The sequence below is a fragment of the Haemaphysalis longicornis genome, unplaced genomic scaffold (genome assembly GCF_048455015.1).
Source record: "Haemaphysalis longicornis isolate Haplotype H1 unplaced genomic scaffold, Haemaphysalis longicornis Haplotype H1 scaffold_1, whole genome shotgun sequence".
Taxonomy (NCBI): domain Eukaryota; kingdom Metazoa; phylum Arthropoda; class Arachnida; order Ixodida; family Ixodidae; genus Haemaphysalis; species Haemaphysalis longicornis.
Genome location: NW_027526203.1, coordinates 54,212,846 through 54,234,239, shown reverse-complemented (window position 1 = coordinate 54,234,239; position 21,394 = coordinate 54,212,846).

The following is a 21,394-nucleotide window of genomic DNA, read 5'->3' as shown; positions in this document are numbered from 1 at the left end:
GGTCACGTGACAGGGACACATATTGTAGTGTCCAGTTTCGACACTACGAACCGCCACCCTTCCGATTTCAGGAAGTTTGCTGCCAAATTAAAATTATTTCCGCCAGTTTGTTTAGAAATTGCTTGTGGTTACCGGGCTATATAAAACGCTGGCTTTCATATGAGCTAGAGAACATATACGCGACAGAAATCGGTTGTCTGTCCCTTTAAAACTGCTGTCGAGAATTTATATCGACCACAGTGATTGCATTTTTGAATACTGTATAATATTGTACATTATTGCAGCACTTTGTCTAACGTGTTTTACTTTTTTTCTTTGAATTTTGTATGTATTGCTGCCATTGTATGTCCGATTTTCCATGTATCTAATAGTTTTTTGTTGTGATATTTAAACAACCACCCCCTTCTCTAACGCCCGACGGGCCCTGAAGGTATTGAAATAAATAAATAAATAAATAAATAAATAAACAAATAAATAAATAATCATAACCACGAATGTGCTCGTGCCACCCCTGTAGAGGCGCAGTCAGAGTGAATTCCGCCGAGATTTCAACCAGCGTCCTAAGCTTCGCCGTCAGCTGCATATCTGCTGCCTTCGTCTCGTTCACTCCTGGTGTTCTTAGTGCATCCTTCAAAGCCTGCATATCATCCGACAGCGACCATCATTTTGACGTGTTTCCTTTATACAGTATGCGTAACTGAATGATCGTACCGGCAACATTAACAATGCCAATGCAGACGGCATCGTCAGCGCAATCCACTCGGAAGAAACTGCCGCGCTTTTTCCCACCCTACCAGCTGCAAAGGTTCCCAACCTGCTTCGTCGTCCGACCCAATTTTTGCCTGTAAAATCTGTACTGCTTCTACCTGCACAAATCAGACCAGATAGCTAACATGCTGTGTCGATGCTTCTCGACGGCCCTAGGTGCGTACCTGATTTGCATCATGAACACCCAAGGGTACATCATCGAGCGCACAATTGACGCGTTGGTTTCGTGTGCAGCCTGCATAGGTGAACTGGGCTTAATCATTGCGGCCCAGAGCGAAGGCCTCATCGAGAACGTGCTCCGCCGATGTCATATGCCAATAAAACCGTGTAACCTTGCGTTGACATCTCGTTTTCAGTCTATACTGTTACGTGCCACTGTAGCAAGCCTTCCGCCGAAGTACCGAAGCGCTGGCGGCCCGGCGGAGTTCCCGTCCGTCAACCTGGACTGCTGTCAATGTACCATGCGTCCATTGTATGTAGCTATCTGCTTCGGCAACGCACAAATTATAGCACAAATGTTGAGTACCCTCCTCCGCTACGGGTCCGAAGTTATACCAGAGGTCACTTGCCGCTGCGGAGACCTCCATCGCATGCACCCGCTCCAAAAGGTTTACAAAATGCTCGTTGATATCTACCTCCGCCCTACCAGCATCGCATACAGGCACAACCGCGGCTCCGTTTCCGTGGCCGTGGGGCGCTGCTACCAGCTGACCGCACTCGTCATGTCATGGCAGGACGCGGAGTTGCGGAAGAGCTCCTACATATTCGCCAGGGCCTTCACGCACTGTGTCGAGTACGAGATGCTGATGCGCGAGATAGGAAGCTTCCAGCATTTCTGCAGGCTTACGATCCGAGCATCGCTTGCCAGACGTCAATCAATGCCTAATGGCGTAGAACAGCTCCCTCTGCCGAAACTTCTTCAGCGCTATATTTTGTACGAATGCGGCCCTGGATGTGTGTGATGAGAGCCAAGGGCGCAAAGAGTGTTAGATCCTGTTTAATACACAATTTTAATAAACCGCCTGCCATTCGGGGCGAAAATCGTCACGCCTTACTCTTAGCATTGCGACTGGATATTTCCCTGGCAATTTCGATGGAAATAGGCACGGTTTCATACATATCTGCATTTTGACCTATCATTGGGCTAGCATTATATGCCCCATCATATTCAAAATCCGATTCGCTCAGAAGAAATAGGCCGCAAAATTCTACGAGATTTAAACTATAAAAGAAAAAGGCACTGGCGATGACGATACTCCCTAATGCGACATTTGAGTGAAGAAGCAGTCCGCTGAGGCAGCACTCACACGTGGGTTCTCTCCACGGCAGCTACGGTGAACCTCTGCATCGGCGTTGCGAAGTGCGTCTCAGGAAGGCACCGCGATTTGCGCCTTAAGCGAACGCATATCATAGTCACTCGCACCCCCCCCCCTCACCTTTTCGCCCCACCGTCGCCCCGTCGAGAGCCTCGTGCTGGCACATACTGCCCCCTCCCCTCCCTCACCGCATACTTTCGAGAGCACTGGCTCGCGCCGCCACGGTGACGCGCCCTCCACTCACAAGTTCGCGACACTCTCCGCCTTTGCTTTCTTTCATCTTTCGCGTTTAAAGCAAAGCTTTTTACCTCTACCCACCCAGGGTTCTTTCGCGACCGTTGGTGTCACCAGAAAACTCCCACGAACAAATAAAAGAATTTACTGCTACCGCCAGGAATCGAACATGGAACTAATAGAGTAACGAAGCAAGAGCCCGTTGTCTTACCGATTTAGCTACGAGCCCACACGGAGACTGGCAAGACAGGTGTTGCCCTCACCAGGCACATCTACGCAGTTACCCACTGCATTCTCAATTAATGCAGCGTGATGGCGTCATGCGACATTTCGAGCCGCTGTGCTCCCTGCCCCCGGCACGTGTAGCGTCCCTGTGCGCGCCTCGCGTGTGTGGTAGAACACCAACTCATGGCATGTCACTTTTTTTTTGCGAGAGTTTGCCTTACGGCATAACAGTCATATATACAACATTACATTGGTTTCACGCAGAAACGTCAACACTCTAATACGCCAATGCGGTAAAGCCTGTGCCATCCAGTGTTCATGTAAAAATCACAGCCCCTTGTCGTCCGCCCTCACGCCAAACAACACACCAAGGAACACATTCAAATACTACTTGATTACCAGGCCATCCCTCCAAGCCCCAGCATCAAGATCCTGCATCTCCAGGCCAACACCAAGAGCTACGTATCCTTGCAGCGCCTCAAACACAGCATCAATCAAATCGCACACATAACCAGGAGAGTTGCCACCCGGAAGCGAGGCCTCAACGAACCCGAACCCATTCGATTAATTCAAGCTTTTGTCCTCTCGAGAATCACTTAAGTCTTCTCCTAGGCAAGAAGGACATAAAGATGCTTTACATAGTGATTAGAATGGTGGTTGAGCAGGTCGGTGGTCTTGCCATGAGTGCGTCCACAGAGAGGGTACTGAGCACGGGGCTCCCCAACACGGTGGAAAAGCTAATAGAGGGCCATCTTTCTAACCAGAAGATCCGAACGCGCAGAACTGCGGCGGGACTGCGCATCATTCACCAGATTGCCTCGGAAGCACAGAATGTCACTCCGCTTGATGTAGTCTCGGAATCTCGGCGACAAGAACTGAAGATGCTCCTTTTGCTTAAAAATATGAACCCCTCACACGAGGGTCACCGACAAGCATGGGCTCAAGCGCTCAACACCAACCTCGGTGGGGATCATGCAATGATCTACAAACACGCCTTCCAACATAGAGGGCAGCCATACGCCATCATCGTGGCTAATTCCAGAACCAACCTCCTTGAGTGTACGTCACTCAAGACCCAAGACATCACGGCAGCAGAAGAGGCAGCGATCGCCTTGGCTCTCAATCAACAAGCGGTTTTGAAGGTAGTCACCTATTCTCAATAAGCCTGCCCGAATTACCAGTCGGATTGGGACTCCCGACCTAAAAACCTTTCCCAAAACGCTTCCAGTTAGCTCATCTGGACACCCGCTCCCGCTTCCATGGAGGGCAACGAATACGCGCACTAACAAGCCTGCTCTTTTACCCCCGTGCTATGCAGCCGCACGGGAAAAGTCATCTGCTTGTCTCCTGCAGGAACATAACCCAGCATTATCGCCCTCAGAGACAGACCCTACCTTTGCCGTGCCCTGACCTTTCCTTGCAGAGAACAACGAACTAACCTACAGCTCAGAGATCTTCGGCAGAGGCCGAAGATCTCTTCGCCTCGGTCCGCGGCAGCAGAGGGGGAGAAATGGGATTGCCTAACACCGAGTTTGAGCTTCCTTTAATTTTATAAAAAAAGAGTTTCCACTAATGTGCTACACCAATAAAACTCACCCAACCAACGTTCATGCATCTTGCATTCATTTAACATTACCAAGAATATCTCTTGGAAGAAATAAAGCGTGTGGTTAAGTGCATTTCACTTCTCTCAGGTTTCAATATTTGTAGAGCGACGTGAGTAAATTTGAGTGACGTCGCATTGGTAATCGTTGTGGGTGCCGTTTACAGCTTTGCTTTCCAACCACATTCACGGGGTGGATTGGTGCGATTTTTTTCTTTCAGTCGTAGGTTCAGGCCATCGTTCCCTCGGTTACGCCGACAACCGGCTCAGCCCAGAGACGGTCGCTAAAGGGCTGCGCCTCAAAACGGTGTGACGAATGGGAATGGAATAGAGAGGTGCGCAGTGGAAGCCAGCGGACATAACTGCTACTCTACACTTACGTAACATGAAACACGGCTTTCGAGGGGTACCTTATTCTGTTGGCGATTTTTATATAGGAAAGTATTATAGGTGCCTCTGGGTCCAGCAGTATAGTCAGATCTGCTGCCGTGGTTTCATTGCGAATTCAGTACCGGTTCCCGTGGCAATCCTTTACCGCTACTTTACAAGTGTGATGTTATTTCAATGAAACTACAACAATACAGATTTCCAGCTTCTCTGTAGCGCATTTGACAAACCCGTCCGCGGAAACGCAGCCCACGTGAGCCTTGACACGCCGCGGTGGCTCAGTGGCTAAGGCGTTGTGCTGCAGATCCCAAGGTCGCGCGTTCGGTTCCAGGCCGCGGCGCACGCTCTTCTGATGGAGGCGAAAAGCGAAAACGCCTTTGCCCAAGAAGCCGGATGGTCTCAAGGGGTTCTGGAATAAAGACACTTCCCCAAGGTGAACTGCTTCATTGGGGGGTTTTTCCTCTTCCTCCTTGTGTTCGAGAATTCGGAGCACGTTAAAGACCCCCGGGTGGTCAAAATTAAATCGCAGCCCTCCAGTACGGTGCACCTCATCGCCTGTGTAGCGTCGGCGCGTTAAACTCCAAAGTCAATCACACAATCAACCACGTGAGCCTTGCTCAAAACGAAATATGCGTGCTATACAGTCGGTGACAGCTTAACTCTTCAACGGCGTTTTCAACAGCAAAGGATGTAGTACCCATTCTCAACCAATGGCGTCTTGCCGTTCGCCTGACGTCAGTGACGTACATTTGAAAGGGGAAGCTCTCACTTTCCGACCGCCGTCGCGTGGTCCAGCGTTAACAACCTTTCCGAGAACCAAAGCGCTGTATGCGATTTGTGTCACGAATGTGCTGTAGTGCACCAAGAAGGCGCTTTACCGTGGTTTGTTCTGTGTGCGTCTTGTACCTCAGAAAATTGTGGTGGTCTGTTTCTGTGTGCAACATAACATCGAGGCTGCATCATTGCTGGAGTGATTGTGGAAGGTATGTCGGGGTAACGTTACCTCTTTGAGGAAATACTATGAGTGGCCTTCTTATACGACAGCAGTGGTGCCAAGTTGCAAGGGTTCTTTTTTGTGTTATGTACGTAGGGTGCGCCCGATGTTGAGCGCCAGGCCGACACAGTTTCTCCCCGTTGGTCAAACGCCGCACCAGATTGTGCTAGCGTATGTGTAGAGTTGTTTTTGCCCCATATGGACGGCCGCTGTTACAGCTTTAAGCGTCATGATGCCTCTTTATACTTTAATGAAAACAGCGCAAAGTACCGTTCTTTACTGATTCGCATCGGCTGCGCATGTTGCTCTGGCTGGTCATAGTACGCTGCGGAGCAATGATGTGGTTTTTAGGGGCGAATACGGCATAGAGTTAATACTACTTACTCTAGAGGAAAAGCTGCCCGGCCAGCCCGTGCATTGAAACCGTGCTACACCCGGGCGCAGCCATGATGCCACCCTCACAGCGTTGGCGGCAGTAGAGGGTATTCACCTAGTAGCCAACGCATTCCATCATGGCAGCCACCGTTGCTGTTAGTGCGCCGTGAAAACTTTGCTGTGCAGAAACGTTGTGTGAAGTTTCTCCTGTGGCAGCTAGCGAACTTTTGTGCCATGCTGCCACGCTAGATGCAGTTTTGCATTCTCCGCAACTGAGAAGGGTAGCGCGTAGATTAGCGCGTAGAACCCCGCTGATACGTTTTTCACGGGACCGCGAAAAAAAAAAACGTAACAACCAGGAAACGCAAGAGCCGAGAAGCGGGAAAATGAAACAAATAAGCGTGTGCAGAATTTTATTTTATTACCTGCGCTCGAAAAAATCGTGCAGCGTTGCTTGGCCCATTTTATCACGTCCGAGAAGCACAAGGCGCTCCTCAAGCACCTGCAGCGCCATGTGGGTCTCGGCATCGTCACTCCGCGCGTACCTTCTTAATAAACGGCGATGGCGATTGACGATGAAGATTGATTGATTGATTGATTGATTGATTGATTGTGGGGTTTAACGCGCCGACGCAACGCAGGCGATGAGGCGCGTCGTAGTGGAGGGCTCCGGATTAATTTTGAACACCTGGGGATCTTTATCGTGCGCTGAAATCTCGTACACACGGGCGTTTTTGCTTTTCGCCTCCATCAGAAAACCGGCCGCCGCGGCCTGGAATCGTACCCGCGGCCTCGTGCTCAGCAGCGCAACGCCTTAGCCACTGAGCCACCGACGATGAAGATGACAACAATGACGATGACAATGAGTCTAAGCCAAGACAACAGGCAGGCGACAACCGAAAACAAGTCCCCGGCGACATTTGCGGCTAAGCCTATAGCCAAGCCAGGCCAAGCAGCGGAAAAAGCCAACATGGCCGCTTTCCATGGCCAGCTCCGACCGCCTATTCGCAAGGTAACACGCGGGAACGGTCCTACACTTGCGACGTAACGGCGGGGTTCTCAATACATTGGATTCAATGGGAGGTATGCCGGGACCGGCCAAAAACAACGTAACAGCCAGGAAAACGCAGCACCCTGGAACGTAACAGCGGGGTTCTACTGTACATCGTATACGCTCGGAGAGGTAGCTTTTGCGGGTGCGTCGCGTGAGGGGAGTTCAGTCGTCGCTTCGGAGTTGAGCGGACGTGCTTTTTCGTGCTCCTGTGCTTCGGAGGGCTTCATTTCGGCGGCCCGTTGCAAGCGCGGGCCGTTTGATGTCGCCCGGCTTTCGCTCTGCTGGTGTGGGCGGTCTAGTGCCAGCTCCAGCCACCCCCTCCCCCCCGTGCCCGTCTCCAAAGTGGTCGGGACCGCCGCAGACTTCGCTCTTCGTCGCACCAAGCTCGCCGCCGCGCTGCACCGTTCCAAGTTGTATAGGAGGCTATGACCGTTACCTTCGAGGTTTCTTGTCTCGCGGACGCAGCATTACGCCAGCCCACACTGTTCGTGGTGTGTTGTGTACGACGGAATTGGCCACAGTGGAACTACTCTTCTCTACTCTTTCCTCATCTTTCAAATCTTTACTTCTCTCTTTCCTATCATACTTCCCCTACTATTCCCGCTTCCTGACTGTGTTAAATGCAGGTGAGCTCCCATGAGAGCTTAATAATATCCCCAGTACATTTATTTCCCTCCTTCCTTTAAAAAGATATCACTTCCCCCTGCTTGCTTTTTTCCCCTGATATTTTTACTGGTGGCTTCCCCCGTATTCGCGCATGCCCTGTTTCTGTATATATCATTTTGTGTGTAGTAAAAGAGTTCAGTTGATATGCAGCGCTAGTCCTGGGTAGTCTTTTCTTTGTTGTCCCGTCTGTACAGCGGTATTTTAACATGTTTCACACGCCTCCCTCCCCCCCCCCCCCCCCCCCTGTGTGCGTCAGCTGATTGTTTTCGCAATCTATTGAGGTGCTCTTTACAACTACTTGCTTTTCTAGCGAATGGAAGTTCGCACTGGACAACGCTTCCAAGAAATGCATGTAAATGGAAATCGTATTTTTGACTGCACTTTATACTAAACAAACACGCTTTCCCTGCCTGTGCCTGTCTACGAGGCCCCTGCAGCACGTGTGTCAACTTTTTTCTCCAGTTGAAATGCTTTTAGGTAGTGGCCCTTGCATTAGCTTAGATTCAATAACCGTGAAATACCCAAGCCTAATATTACTATGTTATGCGCATCATGAAACTCACTGAAGAGATTTTCCCTTTTTCTAGGTACGCTTAGAAGATTTGTTATTGATTGTATGCTTGGGGACGTCACAAGAAACATGATAAATGTTGTCAGGTTACATTAGGTTGCAATTAATCTATTTATTAGCAGCTCAAACAAAATCTCAACAAAAGCAAACCAGAGACGAAGATATGTATAACGCGGATTTCCATTCTGGGTTTGTGGAACTATAGCTTTCAGTACTTCCAACTACAAAGAAAGTAGTGCAAGTGTTCATTAGTCGCTGCAGGGCTCTTTGCCTTTTAAAATTTCATGTCCCCTCTCCCAGAACAGAGAAACAGGGAAATTGTGTGAGGAACTAACTTTTTTCAGCAAAGCTATGGCAGGTTTAAAGCCAATAAACAGACAGGGTTAAAAGCCAAAAAACCTTTTAGAAGAAAAAGCAATTTCATGATAAAAAAAACCTAAGCACTGAAGAAGAGGAGAAGAACGAAGTAAACAAATACCAGCAGAGGCAGCATAAAAGAGCAAAAAATGAACAAAGCAAATGCAATTCTACGAGGCAGTTAGTCACGAAAGCTTGCCACAAAGGAGCAGACACTTCAGGAGAAATTAAAAAAAAATGAGAAATTATGTACCCTATTTACATTGCGTACACAGAAAATCAGACATATTTCTGTAGTTCTAGACAAGATGGAGCCGAAGTAGCCAAATCAGTTCTTGCCTTGAAGAAGCAGATTCAAGTGATTAAGAGAGAAAAACAGTCACTGGTGCTTTAGGGGTGTTACCAGCATGCAGCATCCTTCGTTTTCCAATTTTGTCATTTTGCCTGCTTGTTTTATGCCTATCTTTTTTTCGCCCATGGTGCTGTGTTTGTACTGGCCATTTCCACGCCATGTTTTTTTTTCTCCCGAATTTTTTATCCTTTATTTTATGCCAGTCTTTTCCTTTCCTCTCAAGTTTCCTGTTCCCATTTGCACATGTAGCACAGCCAGCTGGACAGTTCTTTTTCTTCTTTCCTTGGTTAACCTCCCTAGCTTTCTTCTACGGTTTCTTCCTTCCTTTGAAGTCGCACATTAGGTCATCTCAGCCTTGCTCTTACCATCACAAACTTCCCTAGAGGTCGGGTGGTATTACTGGTGGTGAAATAAGATTTCTTTGATGAGAATTGCTTGTACATATGACCCTCTTGCTTTTTCTGTGTTCAGTTTTGCTTCTTCTATTGTACGTATTGTATGTATGAGTATTGTACGTATGAAAAGTAACTTGTGCGCAAGATTTTATTGGGCTCAGCTTGCACAAATAACTTCTCACGCCTGAAAAAAAACCGGTGGAAGGATGAGAAGGCAAGGCTGGCAATGTCAAATTTTTTTTTTTCGTTGGCGGAAATGCGACACGGAATATGTTCTATGGTGTGAAGCACGGGCTGATGGCATTGTGCTGGCCCATTATTTTTGATGAAAATAAGAATGCTGATGACCACAATCTGAATGAGCATTAGCCAGAACTTTCATAATCAGCTGCAGCATTACTGGAACCCAGTTTCGGCAATGCAACTTCGTCATCATCCTTGTTGCTGTGAGGACGCTGGAATGGAAGCGTGGAAATTCCACAAGGTCTGGTGTGACACCTTTGTGGCCACCGGTTTGATGTTCGCATAAATGATAAGGATATGCTACACTTATCGAATTCATTCCTTCTATCGCGTATCGCATTCGCATATCTCATTCCTTCCTTTTATCTAGTGTATACAGCTGAAGAAAGTCTGCAGGTGGCAGTCTGATGCACCTGCTATAGTTATGTTTGGCAGCTGTTTCAAAATTAACCACTATGATTGAACTAATGAGCGGGAATAACAATTTATAGATACACTCAAATTAATTTACTTTTCAAGGGAGACGTATATCCTTTGTCGACTTCGTCTTGCACAAAATACATGACGCTCCCATCGCGACCCAAGAAAGCGCATATGTGTGTTACCTCAACATGCTTCCTAGGCGGTTTCTGTTGACAGACAGATTTCCGGCCGAACCCGCAGGCACTTCAGGCAAAACCGCGTGCAGGCGGGTTGGTTCTGATAATTGGGCGTGAACAGAAGTGGCCGTTTCCGTTCGTTGGCGAAGGCACCCAGGGAAGGACAGAATAATTTGTCTTAACGCCCCACCACACGGGTGCCCATCACACATGAATGAAGTTTACTCCTCCCCCACCCCCTCTGTGCCGGTATATACATGGGATAAATGAGAGCACAGGTGCAAGTATACGTAATTAAACAACGTCGCTGATCCACCGAGTTTAAGAAATGTGTCATGCAAAACATCAAATATATTCTCGAAAATTTCAGATTGCGTGTTTCAGCGATCGAAGGAGCATGCATCAATCGCACACAACCATACAGGAGATTTCTGCACCTACATTCGGGATTACCTTTCGGATTCGCCTTGTCCTCCTCTAGAAAACCACCGTATTGTGCACATAAAGTTATCATTATTATTATTAGTTTGCGGTTGTTTTATCTCTGACCCAAGTAAAACACCGTCCAGTGAAAGTATAACAGCACCCGTAAACAAGAGCCTAGTTATACGTAGGCACGGTAAAATGTTTCGTACCTTTGTTTGTTTTTAATTTACGAATCATATACAATCAAAAGGAGCTGATACACCCAGAAATGTTTCGCGTAACATGATATGACCGGCTGACGGCGAGTTCAAATCGGCAGCAGCCACTACGGACATGTAGAGAAGGTGTCCTTGAAGATAGGCGGCGGCGACTTTATTCCGTATCGAACGGCAGTTTTCGCAAGCTTGTCTTCGCAAGCAACGAAGTGACACAGCAGACACTAAGGCGTGTTAGGCTATCTTCAGACTACCGACGCAAAATACATATCGTGATCTATGGACGTAAAAAAACGGCGTGCCACGCAGTTTGGTTGGCTGAGACGTGAAATCGCGTCATTCTTTAAAATTATTACGACAGTTGCGGAGACAGTCTGAACCCAGCCTTAGAGTGAACCTTTGTAAATTACCCCTACATGACTGACGCTCCTCACAATATATCGAAACTGAATTTGGCGCCTCAGCCCGACGTCATCTTTTTGCTTAATATTTCATTTATGTTTGTTCGTCAAGCATGAATGCTTCAAGAAAACTAACAAAAAGCATACAAACTCGTAAAAAAACTCAGTTATTGCGATACAAGTTGCCTAATTTTAGTTTAGGGCTCTAAATTTGTACTTCATTTTCAAGAAAAATTTTTACACATATCTTCAACTACTGATCTGGCGACTACAGTGTGGAATCAAGGCGGCATCCTTGTTTAGACACATTTTTGAGCTAGCTTTACCCGCCTGCCCTTTGGGGCTGCCTGCGTGTCCTGTCGTCGTCGTCATCATCGCATGTAGTCAGTGCACTAATAAAACACCGACACGCTCGTTTTCAAACGCCTCGTTCAACGGCGTAACGCGTACTAACAGAGAAGTGTATAATAGATAAAACCACCGGTTCAAAATAAACTAAAATGATTTAACGATTTGTGGAAGGCTCCCTGTCCGCTTCAGCAATCGTCAGGCACAAGCACAAGCTGCTCGTACAAGGGTTATAATTTGTTTCACACTCATGTAGCCGCAGGCTCTCGAACGTAGGCCTGATCTGGTGGCGTGGTCGGTCTATGCAAGAAAAGGCATACCACCTACTTGGTGCACGGGCCTCGTTGATCACTGAGGACGAGCCCCCAGGGCGAAACGCGGGTATTGCACTGCGCTTGCGTTGACCCCTGCCACCATAGAGTTTCTTATAGTATACACTAGAGAGGAATCTGGCGCTAGCGTCTATGCGGCTCACATCAAGGTCGTCTGTGTCGTCATGGGCCGGCATTATACATCGCGCTCGCCTTAGTTTCATCATTGGCTTGGATTGAAATGTTTTAGTGACCGCAAATTTAAACAAAGTGCCACAAAAACGCGAAGAATATTGTGCAGTTAGGTAAGTGTAAAATAAAAACAGACTGTTTTAAAACTAAGGAAAAAGGAAGTAAAGCGTTTTTTTGCCGGAACGGTTGTGCTTGCTATTCCGCAGGCCAAGGTTGTAGTTACGAACAATGTTAATATTTGGGGGTAACTCATTAGAGACTGTGATTTTATTAATTTTACCAATATTTCAAATAATAAGTTGTTTGAAGAGTTTCGAAAGTTTTTTTGAGCGTGCCTATGAAAACGTTGCCTTCGTGGTGAACCAGTGCACCCACCGCCAGCTAGTTGAACAAGAAAAAATGAAAACGTGGCGTTAAACAGTCCTGGACGATGACAAGATAACACGCATACAAGCGCCCGTATCTGTCATATGTTGTCTTCGTCGCAGTACGTTTTGTTTCTTCTTTTCGTCGGCTACAATTTTCGCAGCGGCATATTACCCGCTCAGTCATACGTCCTTCGACTGCGGCGCGAGCAACGTCAGGTGCGATCACGCATTGCCGGCTGATTCACCGAACACGGCTACCACAGAAACAGGAGGATTTCGGCTTCCTTGTAGTTCGTAAACGTGTTAATGCATAGTGAAGAAAGCAAATCCCCAAAACCGCTTAAGAATCCAATTGTCATGCCAAGTTCAAGCCAAAAAGGGGGTGTTCCCATGAACCCCCACGACGACAAGGCTTACGAGGCGCAGTTTCCTCTCTAGTTTCCTCTCTAGTTTCCTCTCTAGTAGTATGCGGCTTGAAAATTGCTTAAATCCGGTTCAACTCAATGGAGGACGCCACCGCCTCAGCAAGCGCGGAATTGCTCCTCTCACCAGCGCTTCTCGGGCGCCCAATCAGCGCGCGCCATGTGGCAAGGGAGAGACTTACAATCTTTGAATACCCTTATAGACTGCATGCTTCGCTCATCCCCAGGTTTCACGTTAGTGGAAATTGTCCAGGATATTTGTTTCCTGACGTAAGCAGGAACAAAATCATAACAGGCCTTCGTCCTGCATTGTATCTAAGTAGGATGAAGATGAAGAAGAAGAAGAAGAAGAAGATGATGATGACTAAGTAAGCAAGCATGGTTACAGCATTATTGCGGAGACATGAGAAGAACAAAAACAGAAACCGCAGCTCCAGTATCAATGAGCGCCAGGGTAAACACAGGAGGCCGCCTGGTTCTTGCTGCGGCAGGAAACTAAACATCCCCCTCGCGAGGGGCACGATCAAATGCAGAGCATTTCCGGGGGCGCACGACGTTAAGTAGTTTGCGTTACGTTAATGTTGTTGCACTTGTTGCTGTTGGTTGTTGTATTGTAATTAAATGAGGATACGCAATTACGTGGTCACGTGACATCATTTATTAGCAGGTGGGTATGATTATTATTCTTCTCTTCTCTCTCTTTTATTCTCTGGCTGTTGTTGTTGCGTCGTCGACGTCTAGATGCCTCTGGTTGAGTTAGTCTTGTGGCGCAGTGGGAAGAGCATCATGTACTTCGTTTTCCGCCCACAGGCAGTGAATGCGTTGTATCAGCAGCTTCTTGACGTAGTTTGAATGAGTCAAGGATATAAGGCGCGTTCGTAGCCTTCCATTCTGTGTCGGATTTGTGGCGCAGTGGGTAGAGCACCATGTACCTTGCGCTCCGCCCGCAGGGTCGTGGGATCGAAACCAGGCGCCGGTAAGTATTATTTTTTTTATATAGTGTAGGGGGAGGGGTGCGGACTACTACGGACAACTAGAACGGGTGACATCGTGAGTTAAAGAAATGCTCTGCGTTTAAAACTTGCCCGCACCGTCTTCTCAGACTACGGAGCTTCACAGACAAAAAAGCAGTAGGAACGAGCGCGAATATTTATCAGGCAATCAAATGCAGTGACTGGATTGTGGGTGTTTGTAACAGCGGTAACTAAACATTGGGACCGTAGTGATGCTTCATCTTAAACCCCGTCATTGCACAAAGCTGGAAGTGTGTCGCCCTGCGACATGACTTCACGTCTTTTTGATAGATTGCGAAAAATTTTATGCGCGCAGCGTCGTTCACGCTGTTGGTTTGTATGACCCCGTTGCTAATCAAAGGAGCATCAGAGAAACTGAGTGCGTGGACTTAGTTCAATTGCCTTGTATTGTGTCTGCAGAGTTGGAATTTCTCAGAGCTGTATGCTATTAAGCCTGCTTTAAAACAGCTCAAAGCATTTTGGATTTCAAAGGAATAAACCAACAGTTCAGCTCTGCATTGTACAGAGTTTGGGTGATGGCCTTCATTACTAATACACATTTGTATTTGTTACTGCAAAGCAGGATATGTCTATGCCCCCCCCCCTGCCCTGTAGTTTTCATTCAGGTAAAGCCAATTTACTCAGCATCGCTCCAGGGATCCTCCTCGCCACCGGCGACAGCTCTATCACAGCTGCTATTTCTCTCGCCACCACCACCACCACAAGCTGCGCTATCGGTGGACAACGGCGGCAGCGCCGTTATCAGACTATTTTGGAGAACCCGCAGAAAAGCGAATGGGCGTAAAAATGACCGAAAGCTATCGCCGCCTTGGCCGCTTCAAATTCCACCTCGGCCAGAAGGTGTGACTTGAAGAGCCACTTGACCGGGGGGAACGTCGGCTTGAGGCCATAATTCTAAACGTTCACAAAACCTCCATCATGTCATTTCACAGGCGTCACTCCTATTCTACGTACAAATATTTCTTAAGTGGCTCCGCTATATCTCCTGTCTCGTCCACTACATATCTAGGTCTTCTTATTTCTCATCACCTTACATGGTCATCCCCCATAAATCGCATTACCAGTGACGCGAATCGCGCGTTGGGCTTCCTCCGACGGAACATAAACCTGGCTCCGTCCATTGTTAAATTATTGGCCTACGAAACTCTTTTTCGCCCTAAGCTGGAATTCGCGTGTGCAGTCTGGGACTTACCGAAAGCTAACTCATGTACCATCCTTGAATCCGTTCAGAACCGTGCGGCCAGATTCATCTTTTCCGATTATTCATACCACACAAGCGTAACACATCTTAAACGTAAAGCTAAATCGCCATTTCTCAAAACACGACGTAAAGTAGCACGATTTTGCCTCTTCCACAAATTCTACAACTCGTTATCAAGCCTCTGCATAAAAACTGCTCATCACCCCTGGAATGGCCTCAACCACTCAAAAGCAGTATACCCACCTCACGCACGCACGACCGCCTATCTGAATTCTTTTCCTGTTTTGACAGCCATCAAATGGAACGGCCTTCCCGAAAGTGTCGTCACCCAAACAAACACGGCTCAGTTCAAAGCTGCCGTAGAAAAACTTTTTCTCTGATTATTTTTGTGTCATGTATGCGATTATCTTTAGTGGTGTTATCTACTTAGTTGGTTGGCATTGTATGCTTTTTATCAACAGAGCGTGCTTGAAACCCTCTGTATTCGTGATATGCTTGTTCGGTTGTATTTTTTTTCTCTTGTTTGTTGTTCGGATGTTGTGTAATTTTCACGCTTCACCACCCCTCATGTAAAACCCCACCCATTGGGGCCTTTGAGGTATCTGTAAATAAATAAATAATAAATAAATGAATAGTTCTTCTTCAACTTGGAAGTCTTTCTAAGCGACATTTTCTCCGGTGTAATTCGCGCCTAAGTACACGCCCATCAATGGGTGCCGGTTTATGCGTGCACGGGTTGCGAGGTAAGGGAGAGAAGTGGGTCGTGAACACAGAGCTAAGCTCCATGCCGGTACCGATAATGCCCGTTGGGCTGGTTCGAGATTTAAACATGGAAGTCTCATAGCTGAACGCGTCGTCAGCTGCCCTCTGTAATCGAGCGGTTTCGGTCTGGGTTGGAGTGTTAAACACACGATAAGATGCCTGCGACAGGAGAGGGAAACAGACAGTCACATGTTTGCCCGCTATTGCCTATCGAATATCGCCTCTGTAAAGCACTAATAAACAAGCGACTCCATAACACAAATACATTACTTATTTTGGCCAATTTGACTCGAAATAATTCTGTGTACAGCATGAGACATCTTGAACACTGGTTTGTACCTACCAGCCGGACAACTATGGGAATAATATCCTCAGCTCCATAACACCGATATTACTCAACACTCTGTATAAAAATGGTGTCGACATAGCAAATGTAGCCCTAAAGAACTTTTAAGCAGTGTTTTTTTAGGGGTGTTCACCTTACCGCATTTTTGTTTCTTGCATTGCCCCTGCACTGTATTTTTTTTTAATTCGAAAGTTTGCCCTGTGGCATAATAGACGTGGGCGCTTACAGAAACACGAACAAGTTAGTTTCGTGTATAAAGTTCAGGAGTTGTCGGTGACACGGTCCATGCACCCAGCGTTGCAGGTCAGGAGGGCGACCAGGGTGGAGACCGGTTGCACGAAGGTGCCACAGGCGAACTTGATGCAATCCCGGGCCGGCCCAGAGCAGGTGCTGCACATTCATGTCCCCAATGGCAGTGGTGCAGAATGGACAGGTGGATCCGTATGGGCCGCGGTATTCCGATGGCCAGGAGGCAGTCACGGACGGCGTAAGGGCCACCCCAACGCGTAATCTCCGCAGCGCAACTTCCTCTCGGCCAGTTAAGTCGCCACGGAGGTTTGAACCACACGGTGGTATGAGTGCTCGTGTGGTGCGCCGAAGATTTTCCTTTTGTCGTTCCAGGTGCCCGCGAGCGTCTTCGGGGAAAAGTAGTAGTGGCCGCATGACTGTGCTCGGGCGGCTAGCTGAGTCTGCCTCCGTATTGCCAGGCACAGATGAGCGGGGTACCCATTCGATGCGTATCCGCAGCGCCGTGCTTCTTGCCAAGCGATGAATGGCATCGGAAAAGGATGTCGATTGTGCCACGCGACGAATGTCACGTATGGCTTGCGTAGAGTCAGTCCGGATGATTAGTCGTGAGTACGGCCCCGCCCTGACAAAAGGTAGTAATGAGACCAGTCCATCATGTATTGCAGCTAATTCAGTAAGATACACGGGTGGCAGTGGATTGGCGGCATATGAACAGGTTTGGTCAACCTCCGGTAGCTGGGGACAAACCAGTGCGGTGTGTACCATGCCATTTTTAGCGCTGGCATCTACATACGCAATGATTGCGTCGGTGTCTGTACAATCAAGACCAGAGACCTGTGCCGTGGCCTAGCGAGGGACTGGGTGACGGAGACGACCGATGGGTTTGTTTTCTGTCAGCTGTACTCGCTGCCTTGGAGGGAGTTCCGGCCCTTTCACGGTTGTATCTGCTACAACAAAGCCCGTGTAATGGGCTACTGCAGCAGCTGTACCGATGTTCGAGAGCTTACAGGTGCGGGCAGAACGGCGTTGATGTACCAGCTCATCGATATTGTTGAGCTGGGCCTCGGCCTGTAGAGTTGGTACCGGGGTCATTCGGTGCAGACCAGTAACAGCCCGCATGGCATCTTGGTTGATTGCTTCGAGGCGATCCCAGTCCCTCATCGTGAGATGGTGGAACTGGGCCTGATACACGAGTCGGGGTTGTAAAATAACTGCACAAGGAGGCGAGCAATTCTAGTTCGTGACCCGCCAGCCTTCGTTGCTATTCTGCGTATAAGGTGGATTGTGCGTGCAGCACGCTCCTTTGCCCCCTTCACCCATGGAGCCGCAGATCCTGACGAGGCAACGTCGAGGCCAAGCACCCGTAGACTTAACACTTCTTGTAATGGTTGCTGATCAATAAACAACCGGACAAGTCGGTTCCCAAGTCGGCGGCGCCCGTTGTTATTAGCCACTGACATATATGCCGTTTTTTCTTTTGAAAGTTCAAGCCCTACCTTGGCGCACCAGGAGTTGGTTGTGTTTAGCGCCATTTGTATGCTCTTTTTTGTACATTGATTTCAGGGTGCGCAGACCATACAGTAATGTCATCGGCGTAAATTATGTACTTTGCGTCCGGAATTCCCGCCAACTGCCAGGCTAAGGGAAGCAAGGCGATATTAAATTATAGTGGCGCCAGGACGGAGCCCTGTGGAACCCCCCGATACGAGGTGAAATGGCCTGTAGCTTTTCCGGCCAAGCGAACAGAGATCGTGCGGTTCCGAAAAAAGGCGTTCACAAATGTGCATACATGACTTGGAAGTTTGAGCCACTCAAGGATCGCAACAATATCTTCGCGGCTGACGTTGTCGTATGCGTTCTTGATATATCAAGAACGCATACGACAACGTCAGCCGCGAAGATATTGTTGCGATCCTTGAGTGGCTCAAACTTCCAAGTCATGTATGCACATTTGTGAACGCCTTTTTTCGGAACCGCACGATCTCTGTTCGCTTGGCCGGAAAAGCTACAGGCCATTTCACCTCGTATCGGGGGGTTCCACAGGGCTCCGTCCTGGCGCCACTATAATTTAATATCGCCTTGCTTCCCTTAGCCTGGCAGTTGGCGGGAATTCCGGACGCAAAGTACATAATTTACGCCGATGACATTACTGTATGGTCTGCGCACCCTGAAATCAATGTACAAAAAAGAGCATACAAATGGCGCTAAACACAACCAACTCCTGGTGCGCCAAGGTAGGGCTTGAACTCCATCGCCAGGACCGTTCGAATCCGACGAGAGCGACCTCCTTTAAGGACCATAGAGGAGAAATGCTCGAGTCCATCTTCAACACCCAATTGTGGCCGGAATCCAATTTGACCAGGCTGGTACCACGAATATCGCTCCAGCCACCACGAAAGGCGTGTCGCTAGCATGCGCTCCATCAGCTTGCATATCGTCGATGTAAGAGATATTGGCCGAAGGTTAGAAATTCGGTCTGGGGTCTTGCCTTGCTTCCGAATTGCAACAATTTCCGCGTGGCACCACGAATCCGGAATGATGGCTGTAGTCCAAGCTGTGTTTATAGCCTCAAGTAATACATCGAGGGTGGTACCTTCAGTGTCCTTGAAGAGCTCGTAAGGAACGCCATCCGGTCCCGGTGCTGTTCGGGGCTTGGCGTGGTCGATGGCGGCCAAGAGTTCCGCCATTGTGAAAGGAGCTTCAATCCCTGCTATGTTTCCACTCGTAGGCAACGAACCGGCTCCATTCGGCAAGCAGTTTTGCATAGTAAAGGGAGCTGACGGGACGTCAAAAGCGGGAAAGAAGCTACTTGCGGCTGCATAGGCGAAAGTGGACGGGTCTTGCCCAGATGCTAGTAGTGCACTAGCCGCTGGATATAGAGGGCGTTGACCGCGTTCTATTGCTCTAAATGTTCGCCAGACTAAAGAATTCGACGACGAAGGGCCAAGCGAAGCGCACCAGTCTAGCCAGCGGCCGCGCGTCAGTCGTCGTTCATGTCGACGTGCTGCTGCTGTGATGCATTAAAGCTTCAGCCGAGCGTCGATTGACGTTTGGTTCCTCACTGAAGCAAGTTCAGCTTGGCGGCGGGGGGCCCACAGACGGCAGAGCTGCAGGTCTGGAGCCGGCCGGGATTCCTCCCCCAGGTAGTGCGGGTTGCTGCATCCAAAGCCGCTCGGAGCCTGGGACACGAGCCAGGTAAGGGGCTGGAGACCATCGTAGCTGACGCCGATCGATAGACGTCCCAGTCCACCACCCGACACAGTCTTCGAAGGCGATCCCTATGACCGGGAGAAATGTCGAGATAAATAGGATGGTGATCGCTGCCGCAGCAGTCTGGTTCACACATCCAGGTCACTGCGCCGCTTCCTAACCACCAAGCTAAGTCGGGCAAGCGAGGAGTATCGCATGGACGTTCACACCGGCGTGTGGGCACTGTAACGTCATTTAGTAACACAAACTGGGCGTCCACAAAAGTGTCATGCACACATTTACCACGCGCACTGGAGGTGACATAGCCCCATGTAGTGTGGGGCGCGTTGAAATCCCCCGCGACCAAAATTGGGCAGCCGGGATGCTGTTGACGTAGATGTGATACCCAGCCAAGGCTCAGTCTGGCTGCACGGCCACTGTAGGGGCGAGCATAGTACGACACTATGATTACGTCCATGTGAGGGAGGCGAACGAGTACAGCGACGACCTCTTGCCATAGTGTGCACCATCGCGCCAGGTCGATGCGGGTCTGAGGATAGCTGGAGCGGGCGTAGACGGCTACCTTTCCTGGGGGAACATTAGGCCTAAGACTCCGGCGGTCGAATACGCCACAAATCCAGAAAGGGAAGGGAGACCATTAGTTTCCTGGAGTAGTAGCGCCGATGCACGTAGCTTCCCGCACAGAAGGCGTTGGCGAAGTTCGCCGGCCTTTCCAGTTATGCCCCTGCAGTTCCACCGCAGGGGCATACAGCAGCAGTATACTCTCAGATGAGCCCGAATTAACAGGTACCATCATTGGCGGAGGTTAGCCATTGAAACCGAGGTGAGAGTCTGGAGTTGTTGCACGACAAAACACAACAATTCACGTGGAGACATGGTGTTCGATGTACACCCTTGATTACCTGGAGGAACAGAGACGTTCGTGGTTTGAGTGTCCGTAAGGCGGGTACTCGCACGCCGGCGCTGAAGTATTGCACGACGTTCTTTGAGCCGCTGAATTTCTTTTTCCAGTGTATCCAGCCTGCTTTGAATTTCGGAGTGTTCATCTAAATCAGGAACTGGTAGCTGCTCTTGCACAGGTGGCGAACGTCGACGTCTGGCACGTGACATCTTGACTGCCGAACTGTAGGTCATCATTGTTGACGGTTCAGGTTCTGCTGCGGGGGCGTTCTCCTCTAAAGGTGTCAAAGCAGCTTATCGGTTGTAAATCGACACCTTTTCGAGCACTGGGGCTTCAGCATGCCTTTCACCTCGTTTCAAGCGGCGCTCGCGGACTTTCTTGTTGGCCTCCAGCTTAGTAGGGCACTTACGGGAAGTGATGTCGTGGTCGTTCGATTTGCAGAGGCCGCATAGAAAAGTCTGCGATGTTGTGGCCTCCTCAGGGTTTTCTTTTGGTAGATAAGGGAGGGAGGATTTCATGTGCCCCTGCCTGTAGCACGAGTAGCAGTATACAACAGATGGCTTGAATGGCCGAGGGCGCAATATGCATCCATAGTACACTATATGGTCTGGAGGAGAAGGCGGACCTCGCAGGGTGACAAGACAGGTGCGACTGGTGTCCATATACCGGACGGCAACAACTTCGTGAGTGGAGCAGGAGAGCTCCTGACGAAGCTGTTCAGGTGTCTCACAATACTCTGCGCCTGATATCACGTAACGCTTCAAGTCAGTTCCAGCGGCCAAGTATGCCTGGACTTGTACACTGTCTGTCTGCGAGACCTGTATGTTGTTCAAGGTCTGGAGCTTGGTGGCCAAATCCAAGGAGGGAAC